Source organism: Somniosus microcephalus, chromosome 10 (genome assembly GCF_052327205.1).
Source record: "Somniosus microcephalus isolate GS21.2 chromosome 10, FLI_Smic_1.0, whole genome shotgun sequence".
NCBI classification, from domain to species: Eukaryota; Metazoa; Chordata; class Chondrichthyes; order Squaliformes; family Somniosidae; genus Somniosus; species Somniosus microcephalus.
This window is the reverse complement of record NC_140996.1, coordinates 166404816-166414746: the sequence shown is the minus strand read 5'-3', so window position 1 is coordinate 166414746 and position 9931 is coordinate 166404816. Positions and strand designations below refer to the sequence as shown.

At 43.4% G+C, this 9931-nt stretch overlaps 1 protein-coding gene across 1 annotated transcript in view; it reads left to right on the top strand.

Annotated features, from left to right (window-relative positions):
• Window positions 1–329: 329 nt before the first annotated feature.
• The window catches only part of c10h11orf65 (chromosome 10 C11orf65 homolog), a 154933-nt gene continuing 145331 nt past the window's right edge, over window positions 330–9931 (top strand). The window contains exon 1 of the mRNA XM_085999101.1: window positions 330–479. The gene's annotated coding sequence lies outside the window, so the exon portion shown is untranslated. The remainder of the gene's footprint in view (window positions 480–9931) is intronic.

Genomic DNA, 9931 nt, shown 5'->3' with positions numbered 1-9931 from the left:
ACATTTGCCCCAAGTTAATAACTCTGGTGCATCAGGTTACTAATCTTGTAGTAAATTCATTGCTCGATTTAATATGTTAAATAGTAAAGTATAACACAAAGTGACATTTGCTGAGTTTTTCCAGCATTTTCTGTTGTTATTTCCAAGAAAAATCTGTTCGATTTGACATTTGCTTATTGTGGGTGAGTGCAGTTCATCCAATGCGACAGCAGACTGAGAAGGAACAATGATACCTGCGCACCACGTGGTACCTGAGCTCGCGCTGCCAACTCCCCGCAACGCTCGAAGACAAGGTTCGAGCAGTGACATCATTTCCGTTGTAACCATAGCGACGCGACGCTCGAGCTGAAAGAGGAAAAGAAGCCCCACCGTCACCTCGAACAGCTGATTATCCACAATGATGACAATTGCTTTAGGGCACTCTTTCCCATGTTCAAAGCTGGGAATGTGCTAAAGTCCTTCACGTCCATTTAATACAGGTACCGCATTGGATATGCCTTAATTGTAGATTGCATTCTCAACAGGGAGTATTTGCTGTAGACATTTTTTGTTGTAGTTAACTCTGTTTCTCTCTCCACAGATACTGCCTGACCTGCTGAGTATTTCCAGCATTTTCTGTTTTTATTTCAGATTTCCAGCACCCGCAGTATTTTGCTTTTGTACCAGAAAAAGGAAGTTGGAAATAACAACAGAAAACGCTGGAAAAACTCAGCAGGCCAGGCAACATCCGTGGAGAGAGATATAGAGTCAACGTTTCAGGTCGAAACCCTTTGTCAAGACTGAAAAAGCTCAGGAAATGAAACAGATTAAAAGGCCAGTTTGGGAGCTGGGAGAGAACAAAAGAGAAGTGAAGAGACATTAAGAGGTATTCAAAATGAGACGAGATGGTGATAGGACTAGTGGAGACAAAAGACGGCTCTAGATTAGGTGTGAAATGCGCTGGCAGAATGGGAGACAGAAAGGAAGTTGGGTGGTCAGCAGTTTGGTGGGAATAAGGTCGAGGGAGCAGGAGTGGGTCTCATGGACAAGATGAGCGCGGAGAGGTTATGAGGGGAGATCGGAGAGAAACTGGAGACAGATGTGAGTTCAGGGCTAGGGCAGGGGGGAACCTTAGAGGAAGTTTGGCCCGGTGGGCTAGGGGAAGGAAGGGATGTGGCAGAGACAGCTGAAAGGATGTTCTCAATCTTAGAGACAAAGAAAAATGGGTGTAGTATGTCAAGTTACATTATAAGTTGAAGTGGTTCTTTAGCAGTCTTGAGGGGTAAATTCATTTGCAACCATTTACAGGCACGAAGCAGGCGGCGGGCTGGAAGAGGCAGGCCCGAGGACCATCATAAATTGGTCCTCAGGCCGGCAAGCTGTGGGTGCCACAATGCAGCTCACTGGTTGCCACCTGATGCGTTTCGGCCGACTCAGATGTTATCCGTGGTACTTGGGTAAGTTCTTGGGTGGGGCGGGGAGGGGAGGTGATTGGCAGGGGGGCCCACAGTATTAATGTGGAGGCAAGAGCAGCACTTCTGGCTTCACAGTGAGGAAAGAATAAAGAACTTACCTGACAGTTTCTTCGGCAGCCTTGGGCTAAAAAACTAATCAGAGCTTGCACAGCGCAGATCAGCTGCTCACATGGAGATTGACTGCAGGCCGCTGCACTGCTAAATTCATCATTGTTGTGCCCATTTTACCTGCCAGAAGTGCTCTGAAAAAGGCAGTAGACCAACTCTGTTCTCAGGCTACCACACCTAAAGTATTAGCATCTTAATAACAAGGTATAAAATGACAGAACCCATTCCGCTCAACCAGCTAAACAAGTCACAAAAGATTCTGGAAGTTATTTATAAGAATTAGGGCACAGCTGGTTTGTGAGCACCAATTTTGCAAGACCAGTGGGGATGGCAAGAAGTGCCATGCAAAAAATGACGTGAAAGAGCTAGTAAAGGAATGGGAGTAAGGACTTCGAAAATGGGAATTTGGTGAGAGTGGGAATTCAGTGGTGAGTAGGTGATAGGCTGTGGGTAAATTGTACAAAAATTTTGCTTTTTATTAAACTGAAATGTAACCTTGGATTACTTCCCTAGCCATGCACTAGAATAGAAAAGGAGAGGGAGATTAGGGAAATCAACGCATGGCTAAAAGTGTGGTGTCAGGAAGAGGATTTCACTTTGTTAAGCATTGACATCGGTTCAGAGACCAATGGGGGCTATTCTGGAAGGATGTGCTACATCATTTACTAATCTCTTGTTAAAATGGTTAAATAGGGAATTCAGGAGGTAATTAAACTAAAAAGGAGGATGGCTGGGAAAATAAAATCAGGATCAGCTAATAGTCAGGGGAGAAATAGATCATATACATGCATAAAACAATTTAGCAAGAGGGATATGGAGTTAAGGAATAAAATTCCATATACTTGTCATAAATGGGGAAAAGACTGAAGTAAAGGTTGGAAACTGGGGGTGGGGGGGAGAAACGGGATAACTAGAAGCAATTATTTTACAGGAAGATCTAGACTATACCATTTACAGAAGCCTAGTTGCAAACTGGACAAGAATGGAAAGTAAACATATTGGGATATAATTATGTGAAGGGATAGAAAAGATAAAAAATGAAGCAGAGCGGCAATACTGGTAAAAGTGAGAATACATGCTGTAGAAAGAGTTCACAAAGACAAGAAAGGGGTGCACAAAGAATCAATATGGTTGGAGCTCAAAGATTTTAAAAAGGGGCCTGTTACATTCATAGGGGTGTATTTAAGACCTCCAAATTGTGGGAGCGAGTAGGAATAATAAAATTGTTTTTCTGGGAGAGTTCAATTATTCATGTTGATTGGAATGAGAGGGAGTAAAAGGAGACAAGGAAATGGAATTCCTAAAATGTGTACAGAACTCCTTCCTCAAGTAGTATGTTGGTAGGCCTACAGGGGCACTGTTCGATCTGGTTATGAGTAATGAAATAGATCAGGTAGATAAGATGAATGTAGGTGAGCACCTTGGGAGTAGTGACTACAGATTGACAACATTTAAGGTCCAAATAGAAAGGAAAAAATTCAGTATAAAAAGTAGCACACCCGATTGGATTAGGGCAGATTTTAAAAAGATAAGGAGCAAGCTAGCTGAGGTGGCAGGAGAAATTGGCACACAGAAATGTAAAGCAACAATGGGATGATTTTTTAAAATAAGAGATTGCAAAAATACAGATTAAGTGTATTCCGTTAAAAGAGAAGAAAACTACTATAGTTTTAGGACACCATGGATAAATAGAGGTTAAAAACCTATTGACATTGAAGAAGAGGGCCTATGAGCCTCAAAGATCTTTGACACAAAATGTGCCATCAATTCACCCCAGCACATGGACCTGCAGGCCAGATTTTCTGATGCATTCTGACCCCAGTGAGCCTCCGTGTCAGGAGGGGAGCTTCATAAAATTTATCCTGTGATGTCAATTTATCAAACATGATTTCTTTTGTGGAAGAAATATTTCCACAACCCTTATCGAAATTTAACAATATTATCTACTGGGGCAAGGCAAGCTTTTACATATTTTAGCAATAAGGCACACCCTTATTATTGTTACGTAATATTATCAAGCAAATTCACACCCAGTCGCATTAGAAAAAAGTTAACTCTATATCAACATTGTAGAGGTACCCGGCCTATTGCGAGTGTGGATTGGAAAATTGTAAGCAGCGTAACTGTGATTTCCAATCCATGTTCGCGGTGACCCAGATATCTCGCCATGGACAAGGACTTGTAAAATCTACATTCACGTGAACTTTTTCACAGGAATTTTCACTTGGATAACTTTGTCAGAATGGCAAAAAGGTGGTTGAACTGCTACATGGCACAGACTAGTCTATGTCAGCAGCTTGGATTGGGTCATGCCATGCCATGTGTCATGTCAAGTTTTGCAATAGATAGGACAAGGAAGGAGGTTCTGCTGAGGGAGTTTGAGCAGCTAGGGGCCAAATTAGGGTAATAATCTCTGGATTACTACCTGAGCCACGTGCAAATTTGGCTAGGGTAAATAAAACTAGAGAGTTAAATGCGTGGCTCAAAGCCTGGTGTGGGAGAAATGGGTTTTGCTTCCTGGGAAACTGGCATCAGTACTGGGACAGGAGAGAGCTGTTCCGTTGGGACGGACTTCACTTGGCCAGTGCTGGGACTAGAGTCCTGGCGAATTGAATAACTAGGGCTGTAGAGAAGGCTTTAAACTAATTAGTGGGGGGGAGGTTTTAAGAGAGCGAAAAATAAAAATGACAGCGGAGAAGGCAATAGAGCAAGGTAGCAGTGGGGGAATTAAAAACCAGAGCGTGTCAGGAAGGGACAGAATGTATAATGATAAAGGTAAAGTAGTAAAAGGGGTAAAAGCAGGAATAAATTGTCAGAAAACATATTTGAAAGTTCTTTATCTGAATGCACGCAGCATTCGTAACAAAATTGACGAGTTGACGGTACAAATAACTACACATGGGTATGATCTGGTGGCCATTACGGAAACATGGCTGCAGGATAATCATGACTGGGAACTAAACATACAAGGGTATTTGACAATTAGGAAGGACAGACAGGAAGGAAAGGGAGGTGGGGTTGCTATGTTAATCAAGGATGGAATCAGTGCAATAGTCAGAAATGATATTGTGTCAAAGGATCAGGATAATGAAATAGATTGGGTGGAGATAAGGAATAAGAAGGGGAAAAAGTCACTAGTGGGCGTAGTCTATAGGCCTCCTAACAGTTGCAACTCTGTTGGTCGGAGTATAAATCAGGAAATAGTTGGGGCTTGTAATAAGGGAACAGCTATAATCATGGGGGATTTTAACTTTCATATTGACTGGACTAATCAAATTGGGCATGGCAGCCTTGAGGAAGAGTTCATAGAGTGTATTAGGGACGGGTTCCTTGAGCAGTATGTAACTGAACCAACCAGGGGGCAGGCAGTCTTAGATCTGGTCCTGTGTAATGAAACAGGATTAATAAAAAATGTCCTAGTAAAGGATCCCCTTGGAATGAGTGACCATAATATGGTTGAATTCCAAATTCAGTTTGAGGGTGAGAGAGTTGGATCTCAAACCAGCATACTGAGCTTAAATAAAGGAGACTATGAAGGTATGAGAGTAGAATTGACTAAAGTGCACTGGGAAAACAGATTAAAGTGTAAGATGGTACAAGAGCACTGGTCTACATTCAAGGAGATATTTCACATCTTTCAAGATAAATATATTCCACTGAGGAAAAAGGGGAGTAAAAGAAAAGACAGCCATCCATGGCTTAGTAAAGTAATAAAGGATAGTATCCGACTGAAAACAAGGGCATATAAAGTAGCCAAATCTAGTGGGAGGATAGAAGATTGGGAAGCATTTAAAAGCCAGCAAACAATAACTAAAAGATTAATTAAGAAAGGGAAGATAGATTATGAAAGTAAACTAGCAAAAAATATAAAAACAGATAGCAAGAGTTTCTACAGCTATATAAAAAGAAAAAGGGTGGCTAAAGTGAACGTTGGTCCCTTAGAGGATGGGACCGGGAAACTAGTGGTGGGGAACATGGAGATGGCAAAGACGCTGAACAAATATTTTGTATCAGTCTTTACAGTAGAGGACACTAAAAATATCCCAACACTGGACAAACAGGGGGCAATGGGGGGGGGGGGGGGGAGGAGCTAAAGACGATTAAAATCACTAAGGAGATGGTACTCAGTAAAATAATGGGACTTAAGGCGGATAAATCCCCCAGACCTGATGGCCTACATCCTAGGGTCTTGAGAGAAGTGGCGGTAGGGATTGTGGATGCATTGGTGATTATTTTCCAGAACTCCCTGGACTCAGGAAAGGTCCCGGCAGATTGGAAAACTGCTAATGTAACACCCTTATTTAAGAAGGGAAGTAGACAAAAAGCTGGAAACTATAGACCAGTTAGCCTAACATCTGCGGTTGGCAAAATGTTGGAGACCATTATTAAGGAAACAGTAACAGAGCATTTGGATAAACATAATTTAATAGGACAGAGTCAGCATGGTTTTATGAAGGGGAAGTCATGTTTGACAAATTTGCTCGAATTCTTTGAGGATGTAACATACAGGGTGGATAACGGGGAACCAGTGGATGTAGTGTATTTGGACTTCCAAAAGACATTTGACAAGGTTCCACACAAAAGATTACTGATCAAGATAAGAAATCACGGGATTGGGGGTAATATACTGGCATGGGTGGAAGATTGGCTATCCAACAGAAAACAAAGAGCTGGGATAAATGGTTCATTCTCAGGCTGGCAATCAGTAACTAGTGGTGTTCCGCAGGGGTCAGTGCTGGGACCCCAACTCTTTACTGTTGTATCCGTGTGTTAATGGAGACACGGAATGCAGGAGTTGGTTTAACAGGTGTTTACTGAACAAAGTCTGGAGGTGAACTAAAAGATACAAGACGCTATACAGGCTAATATACCCGAGTGGTCACTACCGGTATTACAGTACACAGGGGCTCTTAAAGGTACATACACTACAATTCCTCCCCTTTTAGATAATTAGTACATAACATTTTAAGTAATCATTAATTAACATGTTTACAAGAACAATAATCTACACATTTGCTGCAGTTAATCAATTATAAGTCAGTCTCTCTGGAGGCTCCCTGACTCGGTCCGGATAACGCCTCGGTGGTGCAGTAGTTTTCGGTGGTGTAGTAGGTTCTTTTGGCAAGGTCGATTCGGCTTGAATGCCAGTGTCGGGTTCATCTGGTTCCAGTATCACCGGATCGGAGGTAGATACTATGGGTATCTCTGCTTCATCATTAGGCGTATAGAGTTGTGGTGTAGGTTGTCCCTTTTCGGATGATTCTATGATCTGGTCAGCATGGCGCCTTATTATGCTTTCACCAATGTCCACGGTATACATCAGCGGTCCTAGTCGTGTGCAAATAGTTCCAGGCTGCCATTTCTCGGTACGGTAGTCCCGGGCCAAAACTTGTTGACCTATCTGGAAGGTTCTAGTTGGCCTTTCATTCATGCCTTGAAATTGCCGGTTCTCTACGTCCCTTCTGATGTTTGGCTTGATCAAATCCAGCCGGCATCTTAGTCTTCTATTGAAAAACATCATGGCGGGAGTTTGGTTTGTAACCACATGTGTTGCATTCCTGTACGCAAACAAGAAGTTATCTACCTTATGTTGTAGATTTATGTCTTCATTACCCATGGCCTTTATGGCCTTCTTGAAGGTCTGGACAAACCTTTCAGCTAATCCATTGGTGGCGGGATGGTATGGGGCGGACATGTAGTGCTTAACCCCATTGTTTTTTAAGAACTTCCTGAATTCTTCGGACACAAATTGCGGTCCATTATCAGAACAGATCTGTTCAGGCAGCCCATTCCTGGCAAATATGGTCCTTAATACTGTGATGGTTTTTTCCGTGGTGGTGGAGGACATCTTTATTACCTCCGGCCACTTGGAGAGTGCATCAACCGCGATTAAGAACATTGAGTCCATAAATGGACCAGCAAAGTCGATATGTACCCTTTGCCAGGGAGATGAGGGCCACTCCCATGGATGTAGAGGGGCTTGTGGTGGGGCGTTTTGGACCTTCTGGCATCCTAGACAGCTAGTGATCATTTCTTCGATGTCTCCATCGATACCTGCCACCACACAAACGCTCTGGCTAGGTTCTTCATTTTCCCTCCACCCAGATGCCCCTCGTGAAGCTCCTTTAGCACTTTATCCTGGAGTTTGGGTGGAATCACCACTCTGGATCCACACATCAAGGTTCCTCGGCACACTGACAGCTGTTCTCTTCTTTGCGAGAATGCTGGCAACAGTGGTTCGCCATGTGCTGGCCATCCCTTCACCGTTAAATCGTAGACTCGTGAGAGAGTCGGATCATTTCTCGTTTCCTTTTCAATGGTAGAATTTGTTACTGGTAGACATTCCACTATGGTTGAGTGGAACATCTCCACTGGGTCCACTGTAGGTGCCTCTTCTACCATTGGCAATGGTAGGCGCGATAAACCGTCAGCATTCCCATGCTGTTTTGATCCTTTGTATTCTCTGTCATATTGGTGTGCCCCTAGGAAAAGGGACCACCTCTGTAGCCTTTGCGCTGTCATAATGGGAACGCCCTTTTTAGGGTTGAATATGGATACGAGGGGTTGATGGTCAGTCAACAAGGTAAATTTTTGTCCGTGTAGGTAATGGTTGACTTTCTTCACTCCCCACACCAGGCTGAGTGCTTCCCTGTCGATCTGGGCATAGTTACGCTCAGCTGAGTTCAATGAGCGTGACGCAAAAGCTATCGGCCGCTCCGAGCCATCAGGGAATCTATGCGATAATACCGCTCCTACGCCGTAAGGGGATGCATGGCACACCAGTCTGATTGGCAGTGATGGGTTGTAATGAGCCTATACTTTCTTGGACGTGATCAAGCCTTTGCATTTATGGAAGGCACGTTTACAGTCTTCGCTCCATTTCCAAATTACTCCCGTTTGTAGCAGCGCGTTAAGAGGGTGCAGAACAGTTGACAAGTTTGGTAAAAATTTATGATAGTAATTTATCAATCCCAGGAACGACCTTAATTGTGAGACATTTTCAGGTGCTGGGGCTTTTATGACCGCTTCAATTTTTTCAGGTGACTTATGCAACCCTTCTTCGTTAATTGTATGGCCACAATATGATATTTGTTTCTGGAAAAATTCGCACTTGGGGCGATTTGCTCGTAGGCCCCGTTCTCTCAGCCTAGTGAGCACCTGCTCCAAATTGGCAAGGTGCTCGTTGTCGTTTTCTCCTGTTACAAGGATGTCGTCTAGGTAGCATTGAGTCCCCGGAATCCCTTGCAGGACTTGCTCCATAGCTCTTTGCCAGATAGCTGGAGCTGATGCTACTCCGAAAACCAGTCGATTGTACTGGTACAGGCCTTTGTGTGTGTTTATCGTGAGATACTTTTTAGAGGCCTCCTCAACCTCCATCTGTAGATATGCCTGTGCCAAGTCAATTTTGGTGAAACGTTTCCCTCCGGATAGTGAGGCGAAAATATCTTCTATCCTTGGAAGAGGATACTGTATCGTGTGAAGGACCGGGTTTACAGTCACCTTGAAGTCCCCACAGATGCGAATTTTTCTCTGTTCTTCAGATTTATCATTATTCAACGTTTTCTTCATGATCGGGACGATGGGTGTTGCCCACTCGCTCCAATCTACCTTGGATAACACGCCTGCTTTTTCCAAATTCTCCAGCTCTGCCTCGACTGCTGGATGAATTGCGTATGGCACCGGCCTTGCCTTAAAAAACTTGGGAATTGCCGCATCTTCCACTTTTATTGAGGTGGTGACGCCTTTCAAGGTTCCTAGTTCCTGTTGAAACACTTCTTTGGCGTTAGCCAAGATGTCTTTTAATCGTTCAGGTATGACGTCATCATCATTTTTTTTTTTACTGGTCACCGTCAGTGCCTGAATGGAGTGCCAGTCTAAACGTATCTTCCTGATCCATTCACGTCCCAACAACGGTGGACCACCATCTTGCAGAACGTATAAATACAACTTCTGTATTTCCTTGCCGTTGTATACAACAGGCACCCTTATTTTCCCTCTGGGGTATACTTTCTGTCCCGTATATGTCTTCAAGATAATGGATGTGTCTTTCAAAGGTATATGCGGAAACAGCCGCTCGTAATCCCGTCGACTTATGATGGTCAGAGCTGATCCTGTATCTAGCTCCATTTTAACTGGGGACCCCGCTATCGTGAGGGTAACCCAAATGGTCTGGTAATCTTCTTTGGCAATTACATTATGTAATTTGAGACAGCTTAGTCTCTTGTTTCCGGAGTCGCTATCGCTCTTCTGGTCTTCAGAGCTACTGTCCGTCATCATTTGTACCTTTCTGTACTTTTCCTTATTGATTTTTTTTCTGTCAGTGGATTTTTTGTTTCCAGATCGGCATACACGTGCAATGTGTCCCATCT